Source organism: Rhinopithecus bieti, unplaced genomic scaffold, assembly GCF_001698545.2.
Source record: "Rhinopithecus bieti isolate Rb0 unplaced genomic scaffold, ASM169854v2 scaffold_11380, whole genome shotgun sequence".
NCBI classification, from domain to species: domain Eukaryota; kingdom Metazoa; phylum Chordata; class Mammalia; order Primates; family Cercopithecidae; genus Rhinopithecus; species Rhinopithecus bieti.
This window is the reverse complement of record NW_016807225.1, coordinates 786,147-809,579: the sequence shown is the minus strand read 5'-3', so window position 1 is coordinate 809,579 and position 23,433 is coordinate 786,147. Positions and strand designations below refer to the sequence as shown.

At 44.3% G+C, this 23,433-nt stretch overlaps 1 long non-coding RNA gene across 1 annotated transcript in view; it reads left to right on the top strand.

Annotated features, from left to right (window-relative positions):
• Positions 1-23,433, top strand: part of LOC108534908 (uncharacterized) — a 35,711-nt gene that overhangs the window by 3,310 nt on the left and 8,968 nt on the right. The window contains exon 2 of the long non-coding RNA XR_001887063.1: positions 15,129-15,233. This is a non-coding gene — a long non-coding RNA (uncharacterized LOC108534908). The remainder of the gene's footprint in view (positions 1-15,128; positions 15,234-23,433) is intronic.

Here is a 23,433-nt window from a genome sequence, read left to right as displayed (position 1 = left end):
CTTAGAATTACACAAGTTAAGCATTCTCTTTACTAAAGATTCAAATAATACAGAATAAAATGGCCAGGTGTGGTAGTGCATGCCTATAGTCCCAGCTACTCAGAAGGCTGGGGCCAGAGGATTGCTTGAGTCCAGAAGGTAGAAGCTGCAGTGAGCTATGATGGCACCGCTGCACCACTACACTCCAGTCTGGGTGACAGAGTGAGATCCTGTCTCAAAAACAAAGAAAAAAAAAAAAAGTAGGTAAGCAAGCCCTTTTTCCATACCCAACACATTCCCCCCACTATACCCATCTGCCAGTCCTTTTGCTATGCATTTTCATCTTTTTTTTCTTTTCTTTTCTTTCTTTTCTTTCTTTTTTTTTTTTTGAGACGGAGTCTGGCTCTGTCGCCCAGGCTGGAGTACAGTGGCCAGATCTCAGCTCACTGCAAGCTCCGCCTCTCCGGTTTACGCCATTCTCCTGCCTCAGCCTCCGAGTAGCTGGGACTACAGGCGCCCGACACCTCGCCCGGCTAGTTTTTTGTACTTTTTTAGTAGAGACGGGGTTTCACCGTGTGAGCAAGGATGGTCTCGATCTCCTGACCTAGTGATCCGCCCATCTCGGCCTCCCAAAGTGCTGGGATTACAGGCTTGAGCCACCGCGCCCGGCCTCTTTTCTTTTTTTGACACAGGGTTTCACTCTGTTGCCGCTGGGGTGAAACGGTGAGATCATAGCTCATTTGCAGCCTCAAACTCCGAGCTCAAGTGATCCTGCCACCTCAGCCTCCCAAGGAGCTGGGACAACAGGCACACGCCACCACGCCCAGATAATATATATTTTTTAAAAATAGAAACAGGGTCTACCTATGTTGCCCAGACTGGTCTCGAACTCCTGGGATCAAATCCTCCTGCCTTGGCCTCCCAAATTGCTGGGATTACAGGTGCGAGCCACCATGCCCAACCCATTTTCATCTTTTTATGTGCATATATATGTGTTTATTTTTCTAGCTTCTCTTTTGTTTTTTCTTTGTTTTTTTCTTTTTTTTTTTTTTTTTTTTTTTTTTGGAGATGGAGTTTTGCTCTTGTTGTCCAGGTTGGAATGCAGTGGCACAATCTCGGCTCACTACAACTTCCAACTCCCAGGTTCAAGCGATTCTCCTGCCTCAGCCTCCACAGTAGTTGGGATTACAGGCCCCTGACACCACGCCCAGCTAACTTCTGTATTTTTAGTACAGACAGGGTTTCGCCATGTTGGCCAGGGTGGTCTCGAACTCCTGACCTCATGTGATCCACCCACTTCGGCCTCCCAAAGTGCTGGGATTACAGGTGTGAGCGACCGTGCCTGGCCAAGGATATTTTCATTTTATGTTAAACAATTTTAAAAACATTTTTGACTAAATAATAGGCAGGGTGCAGATTGGGTGTTTCACCAACATGGTGAAACCCTGTCTCTACTAAAAATATAAAAATTAGCCAGGCATGGTGGCAGGTGTCCATAATCCCAGCTACTCTGGAGGCTGAGGTAGGCAGGTGTCCATAATCCCAGCTACCCTGGAGGCTGAGACAGGAGAATTGCTTGTACCTGGAAGCGGAGGTTGCAGTGAGCTGAGATTGTGCCACTGCACTTCAACCTGGGAGACAGAGTGAAACTCCATCTCAAAAAAAAAAAAAAAGGCAGGTGCAGTGGCTCATGTCTGTAATCCCAGCGCTTTGGGAAGCCAAGGCAGAAGGATCGGTTGAGCCCAGGAATTTGATACAAGCCTGGGCAAACACAAGAAGCTCCCATCTCTACAAAAATTTTAAAATTAGCCAGGCATGGTGGTATGCACCTGTGATCCTAGTTACTCAGAGGCTGAGGCAGGAGGATGGATTAAGCCCAGGAGGTGAAGACTGCACTGAGCCAAGACTGTGCCACTGCACTTCAGCTTGGGCAACAGAGCAACAGCCTGTCTCAAAAAATAAATGAAAAATAGACAAAAATAAAAATTTTACAAAAGGATCAGGATTCAAATTTCAGCTGTGTTCTCTACCTACAGTTTCTGTCTCCAGAAGCAGCCAATATTGTTTCTAGTGTATCACTCCAGAGATAGATTCTGTATAAACAAGCAAGTCTCAGAGAGATAGCTTTTTTCCTTTCTTTAAAGCACAAATGGTAGTCTACTAAACACTCTTATGCACAGTTTTTCACTTTTTTTTTTTTTTTTTTTTGAGACAGAGTCTTGCTCTGTTGCCCGGGCTAGAGTGCAGTGGCCAGATCTCAGCTCACTGCAAGCTCCGCCTCCCGGGTTTACGCCATTCTCCTGCCTCAGCCTCCGGAGTAGCTGGGACTACAGGTGCCCGCCACCTCGCCCGGCTAGTTTTTTTGTATTTTAGTAGAGACGGGGTTTCACCGTGTTAGCCAGGATGGTCTCGATCTCCTGACCTCGTGATCCGCCCGTCTCGGCCTCCCAAAGTGCTGGGATTACAGGCTTGAGCCACCGCGCCCGGCTCACTTTATTTTTTTATCCAGAACCATGACTGTCCAATGAAATTTAAAGAGGGTTATGCACATATTTTTACATTTTTCTTTTTGTTCTTTTTTTTAGACAGTGTCTCCCTCTCTTACCCAGGCTAGAGTGCAGTGCCACGATCTCAGCTCACTGCAACCTCTGCCTCCCAGGTTTAAGCAATTCTCCTGCCTCAGCCTCCTGAGTAGCTGAGGTTACAGGTGCCCACCACCATGCCCCCGGTAATTTTTTGTATTTTTAGTAGAGACGGGTTTTACCATGTTGGCCAGGCTGATTTTGAACTCCTGACTTCAAGTGATCTACCCACCTCAGCCTCCCAAAGTGCTAGGATTACAGGTGTGAGCCACCGTGCCCAGCCACTTTCACATTTTCTAGTGAACACTTTTTTTTTTTTTTTTTTGATATAGTCTTGCTCTGTCAAGGCTGCAGTGCAGTGGCATGATCATGGCTCACTGCAGCCTTGACCTTGATCAAGCAATCCTCCCATCTCAACTTCTCCAACTGGCTGGGACCACAGGTGGGCACCACCACACCTGGCTAATTTTTTATTTTTTATTTTTTTTGTAGAAACCAGAGTCTTGCTATGCTGTCCAGGCTGGTTTTGAACTCCTGGGTTCAAGTGATCCTCCCCCTTTGGCCTCCCCAAATGCTAGGATTATAGGCATGAGCTACCACACCAGCCAGTAAACACATTTTTTAAAGTGAAAAGGAGGCCGGGCATGGTGGCTCACGCCTGCAATCCTAGCACTTTGGGAGGCTGAGGTGGGTGGATTACTTGAGGTCAGGAGTTCAAGACCAGCGTGGCCAACATGTGAAACCCTGCATCTACAAAAATACAAAAAAATAAGCCAGGTGTGGTGGCACATACCTGTAATCCCAGCTACTGGGGAGGCTGAGACAGGAGAATCACTTGAACCCAGGAGGCAGAGGTTGCAGTGAGCCGAGATCGTGCCATTGCACCCCAGCCTGGGCGACAGAAGAAGACTTCATCTCAAAAAAAAAAAAAAAGGTTAAAAGGAAAAGGTGAAGTTATTATGTCTTTGTTGTTAAGAGTGTCTTACTCTGTCATCCAGGCTGGAGTGCAGTGGCTTCAACACAGTTCACTGCAGCCTCGACTTCTGGGGCTTAAGTTATCCTCCCTCCTCAGCTTCCTAGGTAGCTGGGACCACAAGGTGCACACCACCTTGCCTGGCCAATTTTTTTATTTTTTCTAGAGACGAGATCTTCCTATATTGCTGAGGCTAGTCTCAAACTCCTGGATTTACGTGATCCTCCCGCCTCAGCCTCCCAAAGTACTGGAATTACAAGCATAAACCAAGGTATTGGCAATGAATTAACAATACATTTTCTTTTAAAACAATATACCATTTTGACAGGAACTCAATATCGAAATATCATTTTGCCAGGCGCAGTGGCTCACACCTGTAATCCCCACACTTTGGGAGGCTGAGGTGGTGGATCACTTGAGGTCAGGAGTTCAAGATCAGTCTGGCCAACATGGTGAAACCCCAACTCTACTAAAATTATGAAAATCAGCCAGGCGTGGTGGCGCATGCCTGTAATCCCAGCTACTCGGGAGGCTGAGGCAGGAGAATCACTTGAACCTAGGAGGCGGAGGTTGCAGTGAGCCAAGGTCATGCCATCACACTCCAGCTTGGGCAACAAGAGTGAAACTCCATCTCAAAAAAAAAAAAAAAGAAAAGAAATTGGCTGGATGCAGTGCCTCACGCCTGTAATCCCCACACTTTGGGAGACTGAGGTGGGTGGATCACCTGAGGTTAGGAATTTGAGACCAGCCTGGCCAACATAACCCTGTCTCGTACTGAAAGAAATACAAAATTAGCCGGGCGTGGTGGCAACGCACCCAAAGTAATCCAGGCTAGCGGCGGCAGGAGGCTGAGGGCAGGAAGAATGCGGAGCTTGAAACCGGTGGGGAGGCGGGAGGTTGCAGTGAGTCCAAGATCGTAGCCACTGGTAAGGGGCTCGCAACCTGGTGACAGAAGTGAGAAACTCCGTCCTTTTTTTTTTTTTTTTTTTTTTTTTTTTTTTTTTTTTTTTTTTTTTTTTTTTGAGACGGCCCAGTACTTGCTCTGTCGCCCAGGCTTGGAAGTGCAGTGCCGCGATCTCGGCTCACTTGCAAGCTCCACCTCCCGGGTTCACGCCAATTCTCCTGCCTCAGCCTCCGAGTAGCTGGACTATAGCCGGCGCACCTCGCCGGCTAGGTTTTTTGTATTTTTTTTAGTAGAGACAGGGTTTTCCACCGTGATTTAGCCAGGAATTGTCCGATCCTCCTGACCTCTGAATCCGCCCCTCGCTCCCAAAGTGCTGATTAACAGGCTTGAGCCACCGCGCCCGGCCCGAGACTCCATCTTAAAAAAAAAAAATGATTAATGAGATATTTTACATTCCTTTTTTGTACCAAGTCTTCAAAATCTGGTGTGTATTTTACACTTAAAGCACATCTCAATTGGGATTAGCCACATTTCAAAGACTCCACAGCCACATGTGGCTGGTGCCTTCTATTTTAGCAGAGATAGCATGAACTCCATGTAATGCATGGGCGTGATTTATGGATCCAGTCTTCTGATGAACATGAAGGTCATTTCCATCTTGTGCTGATTAAACCCTGCAATGATGGGTAAGCTTGTACATGCATAATTTTCCACATGTACAAGTATAGCTGTGCCTTCAAATTGTATGTGTAATAGTAATTTGTATAGATCTTGCAAATTTCCCCACTTAGAAGTTATACCAGGCCAGCCAGGCACGGTGGTTCACACCTCTAATCCCAGTACTTTGGGAGGCTGAGGTGGATGGATCACCTGAGGTCAGGAGTTTGAGATCAGCCTGACCAACATGGTGAAACTCTGTCTCTACAAAAATTACAAAAATTAGCTGGGTATGGTGGCGTGTGCCTGTAATCCCAGCCACTTGGGCGATTGAGGCAGGGCAATCGCTTGAACCTGGAAGGTAGAGTTTGCAGTTAGCCAAGATCGCACCACTGCACTCCAGCATGACCACAGAGCAAGATTCTGTCTCAAAAAAAAAAAAAGTTATACCAAATTTCTTTCCCAAAAACAGTATGAGAGAACAATTTCCCCACCCTGTCAGTGTAATGTGTTATCAAAGTGTTTTATAATCTTTGCCAATCTAATAAGTGAAAATTATTCCCTCAGTATAGTTTTTTGTTGTTGTTTTCTCAGTATAGTTTTAATTTACATTTTAAATTATGATAAAAGAGCATTTTTCATATATGTAAGAGCCTTTTAGACTGGTGTGGTGGCTCACACCTGTAATCCCAGAACTTTGGGAGGTCAAGGCAGGAGGACTGGAGCCCAGGAGTTCAACACCAGCCTGAGCAATACAGTGAGACCCTGTCTCCACAAAAGTAAAAAAGAAACAATTAGCCAGGTGTGGTGGCATGCACCTGTGGTCCCAAATACTTAGGAGGCTGAGGAGTTCAAGGTTGTAGTGAGCTGTGATTACACCACTGCAATCCAGTCTGGGTGACAGAGTGAGACCCTGTCTCAAGGAAAAAAGAAAAGCCATTTATGTTTTTTCTTTTGAATATCCTATGCCCATTTTGCTATGGATTATAGCCCTTTTTCTTATTGATTTGTCAGAGCTTTGTACAGTGTATATATGTGTGTATATATATGTACACATATATGCACACACATACACATATACATTCACATGTGTATGCGCATATACATATACACACATATATATGTATACACATTTGTGTATGTACGTGTGTGTGCATATGTATGTACATATACATGTACATACACATACATACATAGTTTTATTTTGCACAAGCCCTCAGAAATAAACGTAAGATATATTAAGACAGTCCTTGGTTGATGACGGGAATTAGAAATATTTTTTCTGAATTTGTGGTTCCTAGTTGGATTTTGAACCACAGTCCAAACAGATATGGTACAAATCTGTCTTGTCTTTTTTTTTTTTTTTTTTGAGCTGGAATCTGGCTCTGTCACCCAGGCTGGAGTACAGTGGCCAGATCTCAGCTCACTGCAAGCTCCGCCTCCCGGGCTTACGCCATTCTCCTGCCTCAGCCTCCCGAGTAGCTGGGACTACAGGCGCCCGCCATCTCGCCTGGCTAGTTTTTTGTATTTTTTTTAGTAGAGACGGGGTTTCACCGTGTTAGCCAGGATGGTCTCGATATCCTGACCTCGTGATCCGCCCATCTCGGCCTCCCAAAGTGCTGGGATTACAGGCTTGAGCCACCACGCCCGGCCTTTTTTTTTTTTTCCTGAAGCAAGGTCTTGTTCTGTCACCTAGGCTGGAGTGCACTAGTGTAATCACAGCTCATTGCAGCCTCGAACTCCTGAGTTCAAGGGATTCTTCTGCCTCTGCCTCTGCCTCCTGAGGAGCAGGAGCATACCACATCTAGGCTGATCTCAAACTCCTAGACTGACATATCTGTCTTTTATTTAATGGATTTTGGATTTGGTAAATTTTAATTTCCTTTTATTTAAACTGTCAAGATGAGATGTCACAAAATTAAGGGCCTGGTTATTAAGGTGTTCAAACACCAAAATCCCAGTTTCCCAGCAATAACTAAACCAGCTTCCACAAGTAGACATCTTTAGTTAATAGGTACCTTGCTTTGAGCCAAATTCAGATTTCAGAAGCAGAGGAGTTGGGGGTAATCCTTCACTTATAAAGAGACATGCGGCCAGGTGTGGTGGCTCACGCCTGTAATCCCAGCACTTTGGGAGGCCAAGGCATGTGGATCACCTGAGGTCAGGAGTTCGAGACCAGCCTGGCCAACATGGTGAAAGCCCATCTCTACTAAAAATACAAAAACTAGCTGGGCATGGTGCTGGGCGCCTGTAATCCCAGCTAGTCTGGAGGCTGAGGCAGGAGAATCACTTGAACCTGGGAAGCAGAGGTTGCAGTGAACCAAGAAGGTGCCATTGCACTCCAGCCTGGGCGACAAGAGCAAAACTCTGTCTCAAAATAAATAAATAAATAAAGAGATACGCAATAGAAAAGCTTCCTTTAAATAATGAGAGAAGTAATTAACCATGTTTATGTTTAAATGTACAGCTTTCCAGGGGTTGTGTAAGTGGTGGTTCACCTGAACTTGCATCAGCTATTAAAAGCAAGTCCTATGTTGAGTAGGACATTGATTGGGTGGTGAAGAGTCTAAATTTTGGAGTATGACAGGGTCAGTATTCCAGCTCTGCCCTGTGGGACACAGGGCAAATTACCTGGCCTCCCCAGATCTAATTTCTTACTTAGAAAATGATGGTAACAACCCCAGAGAGGTTGCTGTGAGGATTAAATGGAAACACTGTGAAATTCTTAGCACAGGTCTAATCATGAAATGCTCAGTAAACAGTGCTGCTATTCAGTTACTCTCTTCCCTACTCACCTTCTTTCTATAGAGATTTAAAGAATTCATCCATCTGTAGGCCGGGCATGGTGGCTCACACCTGTAATCCCAGCACTTTGGGAGGCGGAGGTAGGCAGATCACCTGTCAGGAGTTCAAGACCAGCCTGACCAATATGGTGAAACCCTGTGTCTACTAAAAATACAAAAATTAGCTGGGTGTGGTGGCACACACCTGTATTCCCAGCTATTGGGAAGGCTGAGGCAAGAGAATTGCTTGAACCCAGGAGGCAGAGGTTGCAGTGAGCCGAGATTGTGCCACTGCACTCCAGCCTGGGCAACAGAGTGAGACTCCATCTCAAAAAAGAGAAAAGGCTTCTCATTCGTTCTGCAACCTATTGTATTCACTATACACAAAGGCCTTAAATCCAATTGCTGCTAGTCTTACTTTCATGACATCATATTCTCCTAGCTTCTTTTATTTTCTTTTTTTTTGAGACAGGGTCTTGCTCTGTTGCCCAGGCTGGAATGCAGTAGTGCAATCATAGCTCACTGCAGCCTCAAAATCCTGGGCTCAATTGATCCTCCCACCTCAGGCTCCCAAGTAGCTGGGACTACAGGCATGTGCCACCATGCCCAGTGAATTTTTTTCTTAAGTTTTTTAGAGATGGTGTCTCACTGTTTTTCCCAGGCTGGTCTAGAACTCCTGGGCTCAAGTGATCCTCCTACCACCTTGGCCCCCAAAGTGTTGGGATTACAGACATGAGCCACCATGCCCACCCTGGTTTCTTTTTTTCTTTTTTTTTTTTTTTTTTGAGATGGAGTCTCGCTCTGTTGCTCAGTCTGGGGTACAGTGGCCAGATCTCAGCTCACTGCAAGCTCCGCCTCCCGGGTTTATGCCATTCTCCTGCCTCAGCCTCCCAAGTAGCTGGGACTACAGGCGCCCGCCACCTCGCCTGGCTAGTTTTTTGTCTTTTTTAGTAGAGACGGGGTTTCACTGTGTTAGCCAGGTTGGTCTCGATCTCCTGACCTCGTGATCCGCCCGTCTCGGCCTCCCAAAGTGCTGGGATTACAGGCTTGAGCCACCGCGCCCGGCCCTGGTTTCTTTTTCTTTTGTTCTTTCTTTCTCCTTCCTTTTTTTCTCCCCCTCCTCCACCCTTCTCCTTTACCCTCTCTTTGCCTCTAACCAGGACTGAGACCTTTACTCCCCCACCAGAGTCCCTTGGTGATTACCAAGAGGTGGGTAACCACTCAGACTCTGGAGTCAGAGCAACCAGAATTGAATCTCAGCTCCCCTACTTCCTAGTTATGGAACTTTAAACAAGCCTGACCCTCAGTTTCCTCATCTGTGAAATGGGGCAAGTGATATCTACTTTACAGGGTCAGTGAAATGATCTGATAAAACAGCCATATCACTACTTGTCCCTGGGGAAATAAAACCAGGGAAATATGATTGTCAATTCAAATTACAATTAGTGGTTCACACCTGTAATCCTAGCTACTGAAGCTAGAAGGATCTGAAGCAAGAGGATCACTTGAGGCCCGGAGTTCAAAGTCAACCTGGGCACCCTAGTAAGACCCTGTCTCAAAAAACAAGAAAAGAAACAAATGGCTGGGCATGGTGGCTCACTCTTGTAATCCCAGCACTTTGGGAGTCCAAGTCAGGCAGATCACCTGAGGTCAGGAGTTCGAGAGCAACCTGGCCAACATGGTGAAACCTCATCTCTGCTAAAAATCTAAAAATTAGCCGGGCATGGTGGCTCACACCTGTAGTCCCAGCTACTCAGGAGGCTGAAGCACAAGAATTGCTTGAACCCAGGAGGCGGAGGTTGCAGTGAGCTGACATCATGCCACTGCACTCCAGCCTGGGCAACAGAGTGAGATTTGATCTCAAAAATAAAAAAAATAATAAAAATAATTAGCTGAATGTGATGGCATGCAACTCTAGTCCGAGCTACTCAGGAGGCTGAAGCAGGAGGATCACTAGAGCCTATGAGTTTGAGGCGTCAGTGAGCTGTGACTCCACTCCAGCCTGGGCAACAGAGCACGATTCTATCTCTAAAACAAAAAACAAATTACAATTTGTTAAACATCTACTCTGTGGAGGCATTATACTCAGCTCTGTGGAAGATACACAAAGAGTGAATGCAGTCTTCCAGTCAGCACAGAAAGGTGCATAGCAAGTTCTCTTTCTTTTTTTTTTTTTTTTTTTTTTGAGGACGGAGCTTGCTCTTGCCGCCCAGGCTGGAGTGCTGTGTCCGGCTCTCAGCTCACTGGCAAGCTCCGGCCTCCCAGGTTCACGCCATTCTCCTGTCTCAGCCTCCCGAGTAGCTGGGATCTACAGGCGGCCCGCCGCCTCGCCCCGCTAGTTTTTTTTTGTATTTTTTTAGTAGAGACGGTTTCAGCGTATTAGCCAGGATAATGATTGGTCATCGTATCTCCTGGGACCTCGTGATCCGCCCGTCTCGGCCTCCCAAGTGCTGGGATTTACGTAGGCCTGAGCCACCGCGCCCGGACCCATAGCAAGTTCTCACGATGGTAGAGCCTTTCATAATGAGAAGCTACCATCTTGCTAGTTACTGTGGAAAGGAAGAAGTATTTCTTGAGCCCCTCACTCTGGTACTGGCGGTTCTCAGAGATCTGTGCTAAGAGGGACTGTCAGGCTGATGCTGGCTTCTCTGGTCATTTCAACTCCAATCTAACATTGTATTCATGGCTGATAAGTCATTCACTTAAGGGTAAGTCGTGAGTATGATGAATATTAGAGTATAAGAACAATTATGTGAATTTGTTAGGAGTGGGTATAGGATTAGATATTAGAGTATAAGAAGCAGTTAAATGGGTTAAATTTGTTAGGAGTGGAGAAACAGTATTGATGGTTACACATGAAAATGTTCACCTTTTAGATATACATTTTGAGAATTTAGGAATAAAATGTCAGCAGGGAGGGATTTGATCTTTTTTTTTTTTTTTAATCAGGAAAAATTTATATATGGGCACAAGTGATAACTTTTAGATCAAGAGTTCATTATACTGTTCATTCTGACGTGGTTCATTTTATATGCCATTTTCATTTTGGCGTGTCTGTTTAATAACTTATTTACAATTAAAAGAAGATGAAAATATATGTTCTTTGAGGATGAGTGTCACTTTTAAAGGAGCAAAGGGGCAGGACACTTACCTGCAAGCCAGGGCTCCCACTTCGGGGAAAAGCAGGCCAGCCCAGGTACCCGGATGGGCAATGTCAAATACCGGATCTAACATCATCTTAGGATATAACATACATGCATTCTTAATGCAGAGTGTATTTGATAAGGTGCCTTGGGGCAATGGGCTTCACAGAGCAGCTGTCCTCAGGAAATTACCAGGAGAGGGAAGAAGGGTTGTCAATAACTCAGCGCCCTTCTTCCCATCCCAAGGAACAGGGGGGGGGGGCACCCACTAGGGGAAAGCTCGGCCCTGAAGCAGTGTTCAAGGGCTGTGTGGTCCTCCACCCTCCGAGGTTTGGTTGCATTTCTTCGGCCCTCCTATTTCATCCATGAAGAGGAACAAGACCACAGGCCAAAACTCAGAGAATTCTCCCAATCACAGGCTGCTTCTTCCTCTCAGGCCTGGTGATCTTTGGGCTTGTTTATTCCCAGCTCCTTATCCCCCCCATTACCAACACCGGCAACACCTTTATTAGCTTCTTCCAGAGTTTCTTTTTTTTTTTTTCTTTTTTGAGACAGGGTCTCCACTCTGTCACTCAGACTAGAGTAAAGTGGCACAATCATCAGCTCATTACAACCCTCCGTCCCTCCCAGGTTCAAGCAATTCTCCTGCCTCAGCCTCCCAAGTAGCTGGTGACTACAGTCATGTGCCACATGCCCAGCTAATTTTTGTATTTTTAGGTAGAGGGACAGGCGTTTCACCATGTTCACTGACTAGTTCAAACTCCTGACCTCAAGTGTCCCACCCACCTCAGTCTCTTAAACTGCTGGGATATGAGAGGCATCGGCACCTGGCCCAGATTTCTTTTATCAGTACAAGCAAATACAAAAATACATTCTTCAAGGACAGATGTTCTGAATAGGCATTAAATCCCAATTCAAGTAAATTCAAAATACAGAAAATTACAAAATGTTCCAGGTAAGAGTGAACTTTGAAGTGTGGGAGTTGTTAAATCTTAGATAAGGATCTAAAGCCAAAGGGGTAAGAAGGAGGAGAAAAGGAGGAGATAAAGAAAAAAGGGACAATCTCTAGGAGTCCACCTAGAGGAAAACAGTGATGAAAAGATTTACCAAGAGGAAACTTTTTTTTTGAGATGGAGTTTCGCTCTCGTTGCCCAGGCTGGAGTTGCAATGGCACGACCTCGGGTTCCCGCAACCCTCCATCTCTGGTTAAGTGATCACCAGAAGGGAACCATTTTTTAGGTCAATTATATTACCCACTACTGATGATCGTGAATAGATCTATGGGAACTAACCCAGAAATATAGCAAAATTAAAGTGAGATTTCAGAGTTAAATAAATCTTATGATCACTTTTGCAAAAATCTATCTCTACATATATACTATGTGTGTGTGTGTGTGTGTGTGTGGTGTGTGTGTGTGTGTGTGTGTGTGTGTGTTTATGAGTAGTGTGTGTCGTGTTTAGTGGAGTAGACAGAAGTCTGGAAAGACTATAAATGGAGCAAACTAATGGAAAACCCTGGAGAGGGAGGTTTGTGGAAGAGGCTGTTTTTTTTTTTTTTTTTTTGGAGACAGAGTTTCACTCTTGTTGCCCAGGGCTGGAGTGGCAATGGTGGAATTCTCGGCTCGGCTAACCGCAACCTCTGCCTCCCAGGTTCAAGCAATTCTCCTGCCTCAGCCTCACGAGCAGCTGGGATTATAGGCATGCGCCACTATGCCCAGGTAATTTTGTATTTTAATAGAGACGGGGTTTCACCATGTTCACCAGACTGGTCTTAAACTCCCGACCTCAGGTGATCCGCCTGCCTCTGCCTCCCAAAGTGCTGGGATTACAGGTGTGAACCACCGCACCTGGCTGGCTTTTTTTACCTTGCACACTTCAGTTTTGTTTGCATTTTGCAATAAGAATGCATTCTTTTGTAAATAAAGATCTGAGGCTGGGCACAGTGGCTCACACCTGTAATACCAGCACTTTGGGAAGCTGAGGCAGGCAGATCGCTTGAGGTCAGAAGTTTGAGACCAGCCTGGCCAACATGGTGAAACCCCATCTCTACTAAAGATACAAAATTAGCTGGGTGTGGTGGTTCATGTCTGTAATCCTAGCTACTTGGGGAGCTATGGCAGGAGAATTGCTTGAACCTAAGAGGTGGAGGTTGCAGTAAGCCAAGACCACACCACTGCACTCCAGCCTGGGCAACAGAGCAAGACCCTGTCTCACACACAAAAAAATAGAACATCTGTAAAAGGGGAGAAACTGCTTAAGGCCACCTATATTGAAAATTTCTGAGCCTGTATAGAATGGCAATGAAAATCACTGGCTTTAGAGTTGAATAAACATGGGTTTAAATCCCAGCTGTACTGCATGAACCAGTTAACCTCTCTGAGCCTTAATTTTCTCATCTGTAAAATGTTTATAGAATAATATAAGTTCTTTACAGGACTGTGATAAGGATTAAATGAAGAAATACAAGTCAGGCATTTAGTACAGTGACTATCATACCCAAAACGCTCAATTAATATTAGTCATATTTTAAAATAGTGATTAGATCAAACTAGCCAATCAGAGGTATGCACTTGGACCACATTTATGTTGACACCTCTAGACCTACTGTCACTGAATTGCTTTTTCTGTGTCATGCTTTGGATCTCCACTGAGGGTTATTGGACGCGTTTGCTACATGGTTTCCCATATTCTATTATCCGGTTATGGTTGTTCTTTCTTGCTCTGTCACCCAGACCGGAGTACAGTGGCATGATGTCAGCTCACTGCACCCTCTGCCTCCCGGGTTCAAGTAATTCTCCTGTCTCAGCCTCCCTAGTAGCTGGGATTACAGGCATGCACCACCATACCCGGCTAATTTTGTATTTTTAGTAGAGAGGAGGTTTCACCATGTTGACCAGGCTGGTCTCCAACTCCTGACCTCAAGTGATCCACCTGCCTCGGCCTCCCAAAGTGCTGGGATGACAGGTGTGAGCCACTGCGCCTGGCCTTTGTGTTATGGTTATTTGGATGCAGGTCTCCACTACTAGATTTCTTTGAAGGCAGGAATCATATTCTTTGTCTTCTTCAAGTTATTCAATGGTGATGTGAAGACTGCTACTATTGTCTACTGCCAGAATCCAATCCACAGACCCACCCTCTGTACCAAGGAGCTCAGAGGTGGGCTGTATGTACCTGGGAGTATGCAAGATAGATTCTCAGAAGAACTTCCGTGTAGATTATATATTTTCTTTCATTCTTTTCCATTTCTACATTTGTGTTTTACAAGGCACATAATACATTAGTGCATACATATCAATTATAAAGAAATACCCCTATAAGGCCGGGAGCAGTGGTTCACACCTGTAATCCCAGCACTTTGGGAGACCAAGGCAGGCAGATCATGAGGTCAGGAGATCGAGACCATGGTGAAATCCCATCTCTACTAAAAATACAAAAAATTAGCCGGGTGCAGTGGCGGGCGCCTGTAGTCCCAGCTACTCAGGATGCTGAGGCAGGAGAATGGTGTGAACCTGGGAGGTGGAGCTTGCAGTGAGCAGAGATCGTGCCACTGCACTCCAGCCTGGGTGACAGAGCGAGACTCCGTCTCAAAAAAAAAAAAAAAAAAAAGAAAGAAATACACCTAAATTGGGAAGTTTGACCATTTTGCTCATGGAATGTTAACCTATAAAATTTGGAAAACAGTATCTTCTTTATGAGTTATCTCGGACTCAAGGTCACAAAAAGCTATGTTTCTCCCCAGCAATTGGTTTATTGTTTGTTTGAGATGGAGTCTTGCTCTGTCACCCAGGCTGGAGTGCAGTGGTGCAATCTCACCTCACTGCAACCTCTGCCTTCTGGGCTCAATTGATTCTCCCACCTCAGCCTCCCTAGTAGCTGGGACTACAGGCACCCACCACCATGCCTGGGTAATTTTTTGTATTTTTGTTAGAGATGGGGTTTCACCATGTTGCCCAGGCTAGTCTTGAACTCATGAGCTCAAGCAATCCGCCCGTCTCAGCCTCCCAAAGTACTGGTATTACAGGCGTGAGCCACTGTGCCCAGCCTAGGTTTATTGTTTTTAATGAACTTCTATCATTAATACCTTTCCTTCTTGGCTTTGGCTTCCAGGAACCTCAGAGCCAAACCACAAACCAGATGTGCGCATAGAATACCTAACATTCACCTTCTGAGGGCTTTGGTAATGAGCATAGCTTCTGGAACCACATTGCCTGGGTGAGCCACTTACTGCTTATGTGAACTTGGGCAAGTTGCTTAACCTATCTGTGCCTCAGTTCCCTCATCTGTGAAATGGTGATTATAACTGTAGTAACCTCATAGAATCATTATGAAGATTAAATAAAATGGTGCACGTAAAGCAACTAAAACAATGCAGTGAACATGTAGTGAACACTCAAATGTTGTTTATGTTTTATTTATTTATTTATTTATTTATTTATTCATTCATTCATTTATTTTTGAGACAGTCTTGCTCTGTCGCCCAGTGGAGTACAACGGTGCGATCTTGGCTCACTGCAACCTCCACCTCTTGAGTTCAAGCGATTCTCCTACCTCAGCCTCCTGAGTAGCTAGAATTACAGGCATGTGCCACTATGCCTGGCTAATTTTTGTATTTTTAGTAGAGACGGGATTTTACCATGTTGGTCAGGCTGGTCTTGAACTCCTGACCTCAGGCCTGCCTCGGCCTCCCAAAGTGCTGGGATTACAGGTATAAGCCACCAGGCCCGTCCTGTTGTTTTATTGTTATTCACTCTTACTCAATGATTTCCTTACCCTTGCTTTTCTTTTTTCCTTTTTTGAGACAGGGTCTCACTTTGTCCCAGGCTGGAGTACAATGTCATGATCTTGGCTCACTGCAGCCTTGATCTCCTGGGTTCAAGTGATCCTCCTACCTCTTTTTTTTGAGACAGAGTCTCGCTCTGTCGCCCAGGCTGGAATGCAATGGCGTGATCTCGGCTCACTGCAACCTCTGCCTCCTGGGTTCAAGCAGTTCTCTTGCCTCAGCCTCCTAAGTAACTGGGATTACAGGAGCATGCCACCACACCTGGTTAATTTTTGTATTTTTAGTAGAGAGAGTTTCACCATGTTGGCCAGGTTGGTCTCAAACCCCTGACCTCAAGTAATCCACCCGCCTTGGCCTCCCAAAGTGCTGGGATTACAGGTGTGAGCCACCACACCCGGCTTCTCTTTTTTTGTAGAGACAGGGTCTCACTATGTTTCCCAGGCCAGTCTCCAACTCCTGGGTCCAAGTGATCTTCCTGCCTCAGTCCCCCTAAGCACTGGAGCTACAAGTGTGCCTGGCCTCCTTACCCTTGTTTTTCTTCAGCCCTGTTTCTGCTATTCTTTACGTATTTTTAGTAAGGTACTTCACATTCTTTTCTGGAAAGTATCAACAGTTATAGACATTTTTATTTATTTGTTTATTTATTTATTTGTTGAAGCAGAGTCTCGCTCTGTCGCCCAGGATGGAGTGCAGTGGCGCTATCTCAGCTCACTGCAACCTCTGTCTCCTTGGTTCAAGCAATTCTTGTGCCTCGGCCTCCAGAGTGGCTGGGATTACAGGTGCCCACCATCATGCCCAGCTAATTTTTCTATTTTTTTTTTTTTTAGTACAAATGAGGTTTCACCATGTTGGCCAGGCTGGTCTCTTACTCTTGGCCTCAAGTGATGTGCCAGCCTCAGCCTCCCAAAGTGCTGGGATTACAGGTGTGAGCCACCGCACCCAGTCAGCTATAAATATATATGTGTGTGTTTGTGTGCATGTGTGTGTGTGTGTGTGTGTATATATATATAATATATATATTATAAATACATGAAACATGTATATAGAGAGAAAACATAATCATACATATAATAGGTAAAATATAGACAGACTTCCCCTTTTAGAGCAGGGATGAGAAAAAGATTCTACATTACTGCATCTTCTGGCTGTCCTTCCTGCCCCATTCCCACAGCTGTTCATCATTCTTTGGGGTAGATGAATGCCACCATGCATAACAACCAAAATAGTTTGGACTTATTGTCATCAAGCGTCCCTCTAAAAACAGACTAGACTCAGTTATTTAAACTGAACTGAGAGGACTGGCACAGTGGTTCATGCTTGTAATCCCAGCATTTTGGGAGGCCGAGGTGGGTGGATCACTTGAGGCCAGGAGTTCAAGACCAGCCTAGCCAACATGGTAAAACCCTGTCACTACCAAAATAATAATGATAATAATAATAATACAAAAACTAGTCAGGTGTGGTGATTTGTGTCTACAATCCCAGCTACTTGGGAGGCTGAGATGGGAGAATTGCTTGAGCCCAGGAGGTGGAGGTCGCAGTGAGTAGAGATTGCTCCACTGCAGTCCAGCCTGAGAAGCAGAGCAAGACACTGTCTCAAAAAATAATAATAATAAATAAACTGAACTGAGATTCTAAAGCCCACCAATTGGCCAAGATGTCACATCAGAGACAATCAATATCTGTCCCGCATCTCAACTGATACAGGTCCCTCTTAGGGACCTCAGCGATAACCATTTTTCCCACAGGGATATCATGTGCACCCCCAAGAATATTTACTGTGTGGAAGGCAGTTACGACCTTTCCTTCCTCCCAAAAACATGTGACTTGCACTGTAAGGGTAGCAATAAAGATCTTCAAGTGTTTAAGAAAACAGGACAAATAGATCATGTACATCTAATATGATTGTGCAGATCTCAAAAATGAGGCTAACTTTGCATACACATGGAGGATACTTAGATGTTTAACTTACTCATATATTACTATAATTTATGCTTACCCTGTGAGAACTTATTCTTACATGGGAGTCCTCTAATTAAAAAGAGTATGAATACAGGTATTTCTGACTTTATCTAACGCTACCTTGACAATGGAAGGCTACCAGTCTATCCTCAAATTACAGGTCAGGGAGGTTATGGATCACAGAATTGTCTTTGACTTTCTCCGAGCTGGCCGAGGTGAAGTCATTGCAATCTCTAATATTTCCTACTGTACCTGGTTTATATTTCAGGCCAAGTAGAATTATTAACATGAAAGTTTAAGGAGAAATATCAATAGAGAAATTTTAGGAGAAAACTACCTGCATTTCTAGGATAGATTCCAATGAGATTTCTGCAGTTGAGCCTGGGACCCTACAGGGATAGTTGCAGTCAATACTGCCAGATGGCCTCATCCTGATGTCTGGGATTGTGTTGATAGTAGTCGTAGCCTTAAATAAAAGCTGTTTGAGTTGAATTGAACAGATGTGGTTTCAGTTTCTGTTAGTCATATTTATCAGGGTGATTTATATAATAGCATACATATGAAAAAATTCTTCGGAAACCAGGAGAATGTCGAGAAAATTGTTGTCAAATAATTCTCTGTAGATCTCTGGCATTTCTGCGTATCTTGAATTCACAGGTACTAATTGACCTTTGTTCTGGAGTAAAGAGCAGTCGTGTATACTGTTTAGAATAATAAATAAGTTATCTTTCTATAGCAAAGATCAGGCCTATTAACTCCCTGTTTTAAAATACTTGGGTTCCATAAGCTCAGGAATCCTATCCTGTAGAATGTGTTCAAGCATTTATCCAGGCACTTCTTGGAAACAAAGGAAACTGGCAAATATGCAGATGCTCATGCTTCTTGCTTTGTTATGAGTAATAAAGTCCTTTTTACTTTAATTAATACAATGCATATTAATTAAATTTTAGGTCTTTAATAAACAAAAAAAAAGTTTTGCCATCATATAAAAAACTGAGCATCTGATAAACATTTAAAGCAATTAGTTTATATAATTTTACTCAAAAATTCAAATTTATTCAGAAAAAAATGAAGTCTCTAATATTAATATTTAGAAGAACTAGGAAGACCCTTGAGCTAGGCTTCTCTGAGACCTCATCACAGAAGAGGCATGAGGTTAGCCAGGGTCTGGAGGTTGACTATGACTTTGCTAACATGCCTAATGGTGTAAGGTAAAGACAACTGAGAAGATAATATGAGCAAAGTTATAGAAATGGAAATATGTAAAAGGAAACATGAGACATTTACTTGCTGAAAAGATAAGAACATTAATTGGGATAAGCAAAGGAAAAAACAGTGAGAATCAGGTATTTTTGTATGGCATAAACTTAAATATTCAGAGAAAATTATGATTTCAAAATGTTAGAACAATTTTCTGATTTGTATTTACTGAATTCTATTACTTCTCTGGGACTAGAACAGTTACATCAGATTGACACTCACACATTTACAAAAGTGCATTTTTTTCCCACAGGTGTTTTTCAGGATAGGAGCAGGGACAGTTTCCAACGAATCTGAAACCATTTTATTAATATGGAACATTTGGGTTAAGGATTTGCATTGTGTCAAAGATACTCATCTCACAGTTAGCACTGTTTTTTCAAGTAACTCAAAACACTAAGTGAAGAGAACAAACAGACTTCTGAANAAAAAAAAAAAAAAAGGAAAGTCTAATACTGCTGCCGGGTGCGGTGGCTCACGCCTGTAATCCCAGCACTTTGGGAGGCCGAGGCGGGCGGATCACCTGAGGTTGGGAGTTGGAGACCAGCCTGACCAACATGGAGAAACCCCATTTCTACCAAAAATACAAAATTAGCCAGGTGTGGTGGCACATGCCTGTAATCCCAGCTACTAGGGAGGCTGAGGCAGGAGTATCACTTGAACCTGGGAGGTGGAGGTTGCAGTAAGCCGAGATCGCACCATTGCACGGCAGTCTGGGCAACAAGAGCAAAACTCTGTCTCAAAAAAAAAAAGTCTGATACTGCTAAAGGCTATACTTCAACTAACTCAGTGCTTACGTAAGTCTAGTAGTACTTCAAGGCCACCCTGGGCCCTTTACTTTTTTTCCCCAGAAAGAGCAGGGCAAGTAGTATCTGTTTAGTTTTCACGTAGAACAAGCAGAGTATCACCTCACTTTCCTTTCCAAATCAACCTTTCCTTCCTTCTGTTTCTTTAGAAGTGTTTCTCAATCTGGCTGCCCATGGGAAACACCTGGGGAGATTTAAAAAATGCCTTCCAGGCCCGGCACAGTAGCTCACACCTGTAATCCTAGCACTTGGGAGGCCGAGGCAGGCAGATCACTTGAGGTCAAGAGTTCAAGACTAGTCTGGCCAACATAGTGAAACCCCGTCTCTACTAAAAAAATACAAAAAAATTAGCTGGACATGGTAACACGTGCCTGTAATCCCAGCTACTCAGGAGACTGAGATAGGAGAATCTTTGAACCTGGGAGGCGGAGATTGCAATGAGCCGAGATCATGCCACGGCTCCGTCTCAAAACAAAACAAAACAAAACAACAAAACAAAAACCCAGGCGTGATGGCTCACGCCTGTAATCCCAGCACTTTGGGAGGCCGAGGTGGGTGGATCACTTGAAGTCAGGAGTTCGAAACCAGCTTGGCCAACATGGTAAAACTCCATCTCTATTAAAAATACAAAAATTGCTGGGCGCGGTGGCTGAAGCCTGTAATCCCAGCACTTTGGGAGGCCNGCCTCCCAAAGTGCTGGGATTACAGGCTTGAGCCACCGCGCCCGGCCCATAGCAAGTTCTCAATGGTAAGAGCTCATAATGAGAGCTACCATGACTTGCTATTACTGTGGAAAGGAAGAAGTATTTCTTGAGCCCCTCACTCTTGGGTACTGGCGGTTCTCAGAGATCTGTGCTAAGAGGGCTGTCAGGCTGATGCTGGCTTCTCTGGTCATTTGCAACTCCAATCTAACATTATTCATGGCTGTAAGTCATTTCACTTAAGGGTAAGTGTGAGTATAGATTGAATATTAGAGTATAAGAAGCAATTAATGTGAAATTTGTTAGGAGTGGGTATAGATTAGATATTAGAGTATAAGAAGCAGTTAATGTTAAATTTGTTAGGAGTGAGAACAGTATGATGGTTACACATGAAAATGTTCTAACCTTTTAGATATACATTTGAGAATTTAGGAATAAAATGTCAGGGATTTGATTTTTTTTAATCAGGAAAAGAATATATATGGCACAATGTGATACTTTTTAGATCAAGAGTTCATTATACTGTTCATTCTGAGTGGTTCATTATGCCATTTTTCATTTTGGGTGTGTTTAATAACTTTTACAATAAAAAGATGAAATATTTTCTTTGAGGAGTGAAGTGTCACTTTAAAGGAGCAAGGGGCAAGGACACTTACCTGCAAGCCAGGCTCCCACTTCGGGGAAAAGCAGGCAGCCCAGGTACCCAGGATGGGCAATGTCATCGGTCATCTGGATTAACATCTGCTTCTTTGCAGGGTGTTTGATAGGTGCCCTTGGGGCAATGGGCTTCACAGAGCAGCTGTCCTCAGGAAACTTACCAGGAGAGGGAAGAAGGTTTGTCAATAACTCAGCCCTTCTCCCATCCCAAGGAAACAGGCACCCACTAGGGGAACAGCTGGCCCTGAAGCAGTTTCAAGGGCTTGTGGTCCTCCCCCTCCGAGTTTGTTGCATTTCTTCGGCCCTCTCTATTTCATCCATGAAGAGGAAACAAGACCACAAGGCCAAACTCAGGATCTCCCAATCACGCTGCTCTTCCTCTCAGGCCTGGTATCTTTGGGCTTAGTTTATTCCCAGCTCCTTTCATCCCCCATTACCACACACCGGCAACCACCTTTATTAGCTTCCTTCCAGAGTTTCTTTTTTTTTTTTTCTTTTTCTGAGACAGGGTCTCACTCTGTCACTCAGCTAGAGTAAAGTGGCACAATCTCAGCTCATTACAACCTCCGCCTCCCTCCCAGGTTCAAGCAATTCTCCTGCCTCAGCCTCCCAAGTAGCTGGGACTACAGTCATGTGCCACCATGCCCAGCTAATTTTTGTATTTTTAGTAGAGACAGGGTTTCACCATGTTCACTGACTAGTCTCAAACTCCTGACCTCAAGTGATCCACCCACCTCAGTCTCTTAAACTGCTGGGATGAGAGGCATCGCACCTGGCCCAGAGTTTCTTTTCATCAGTACAAGCAAATACAAAAATACATTCTTCAAGGACAGTATGTTCTGAATAGGCATTAAACCCAATTCAAAGTAAATTCAAAATACAGAAAATTACAAAATGTTCCAGGTAAGAGTGAAATAAGTGTGGGAGTTGTTAACATCTAGATAAGATCTAAAGCCAAAGGGGTAAGAAGAGAGGAGAAAAAGAGGAGAGAAAGAAAAAGGACAATCCTCTAGAGTCACCTAGAGGAAAACAGTGAAAAGAATTACCAAGAGGAAACTTTTTTTTTTGAGATGGAGTTTCGCTCTCGTTGCCCAGGCTGGAGTGCAATGGCACGACCTCGGCTTCCCGCAACCTCCATCTCCTGGGTTCAAGTGATTCACCAGAAGGGAACATTTTAGGTCAATTATATTACCCACTACTGATGTGTGAATAGATCTATGGGAACTAACCCAGAAATATAGCCAAATTAAAGTGAGATTTCAGAGTTAAATAAATCTTATGAATCCACTTTTGCAAAAATCTATCTACTATATACATATGTGTGTGTGTGTGTGTGTGTGTGTGTGTGTGTGTGTGTGTGTGTTTAGTGAGTATGTGTGTGTGTGTTTAGTGAGTAGAAAGAAGTCTGGAAGACTATAAATGGAGCAAACTAATGGAAAACCCTGGAGAGGAGGTTTGTGGAAAGAGGCCGTTTTTTTTTTTTTTGAGACAGAGTTTCACTCTTGTTGCCCAGGCTGGAGTGCAATGGTGGAATCTCGGCTAACCGCAACCTCTGCCTCCCAGGTTCAAGCAATTCTCCTGCCTCAGCCTCACGAGCAGCTGGGATTATAGGCATGCGCCACTATGCCCAGGTAATTTTGTATTTTAATAGAGACGGGGTTTCACCATGTTCACCAGACTGGTCTTAAACTCCCGACCTCAGGTGATCCGCCTGCCTCTGCCTCCCAAAGTGCTGGGATTACAGGTGTGAACCACCGCACCTGGCTGGCTTTTTTTACCTTGCACACTTCAGTTTTGTTTGCATTTTTGCAATAAGAATGCATTCTTTTTGTAAATAAAGATCTGAGGCTGGGCACAGTGGCTCACACCTGTAATACCAGCACTTTGGGAAGCTGAGGCAGGCAGATCGCTTGAGGTCAGAAGTTTGAGACCAGCCTGGCCAACATGGTGAAACCCCATCTCTACTAAAGATACAAAAATTAGCTGGGTGTGGTGGTTCATGTCTGTAATCCTAGCTACTTGGGGAGCTATGGCAGGAGAATTGCTTGAACCTAAGAGGTGGAGGTTGCAGTAAGCCAAGACCACACCACTGCACTCCAGCCTGGGCAACAGAGCAAGACCCTGTCTCACACACAAAAAAATAGAACATCTGTAAAAGGGGAGAAACTGCTTAAGGCCACCTATATTGAAAATTTCTGAGCCTGTATAGAATGGCAATGAAAATCACTGGCTTTAGAGTTGAATAAA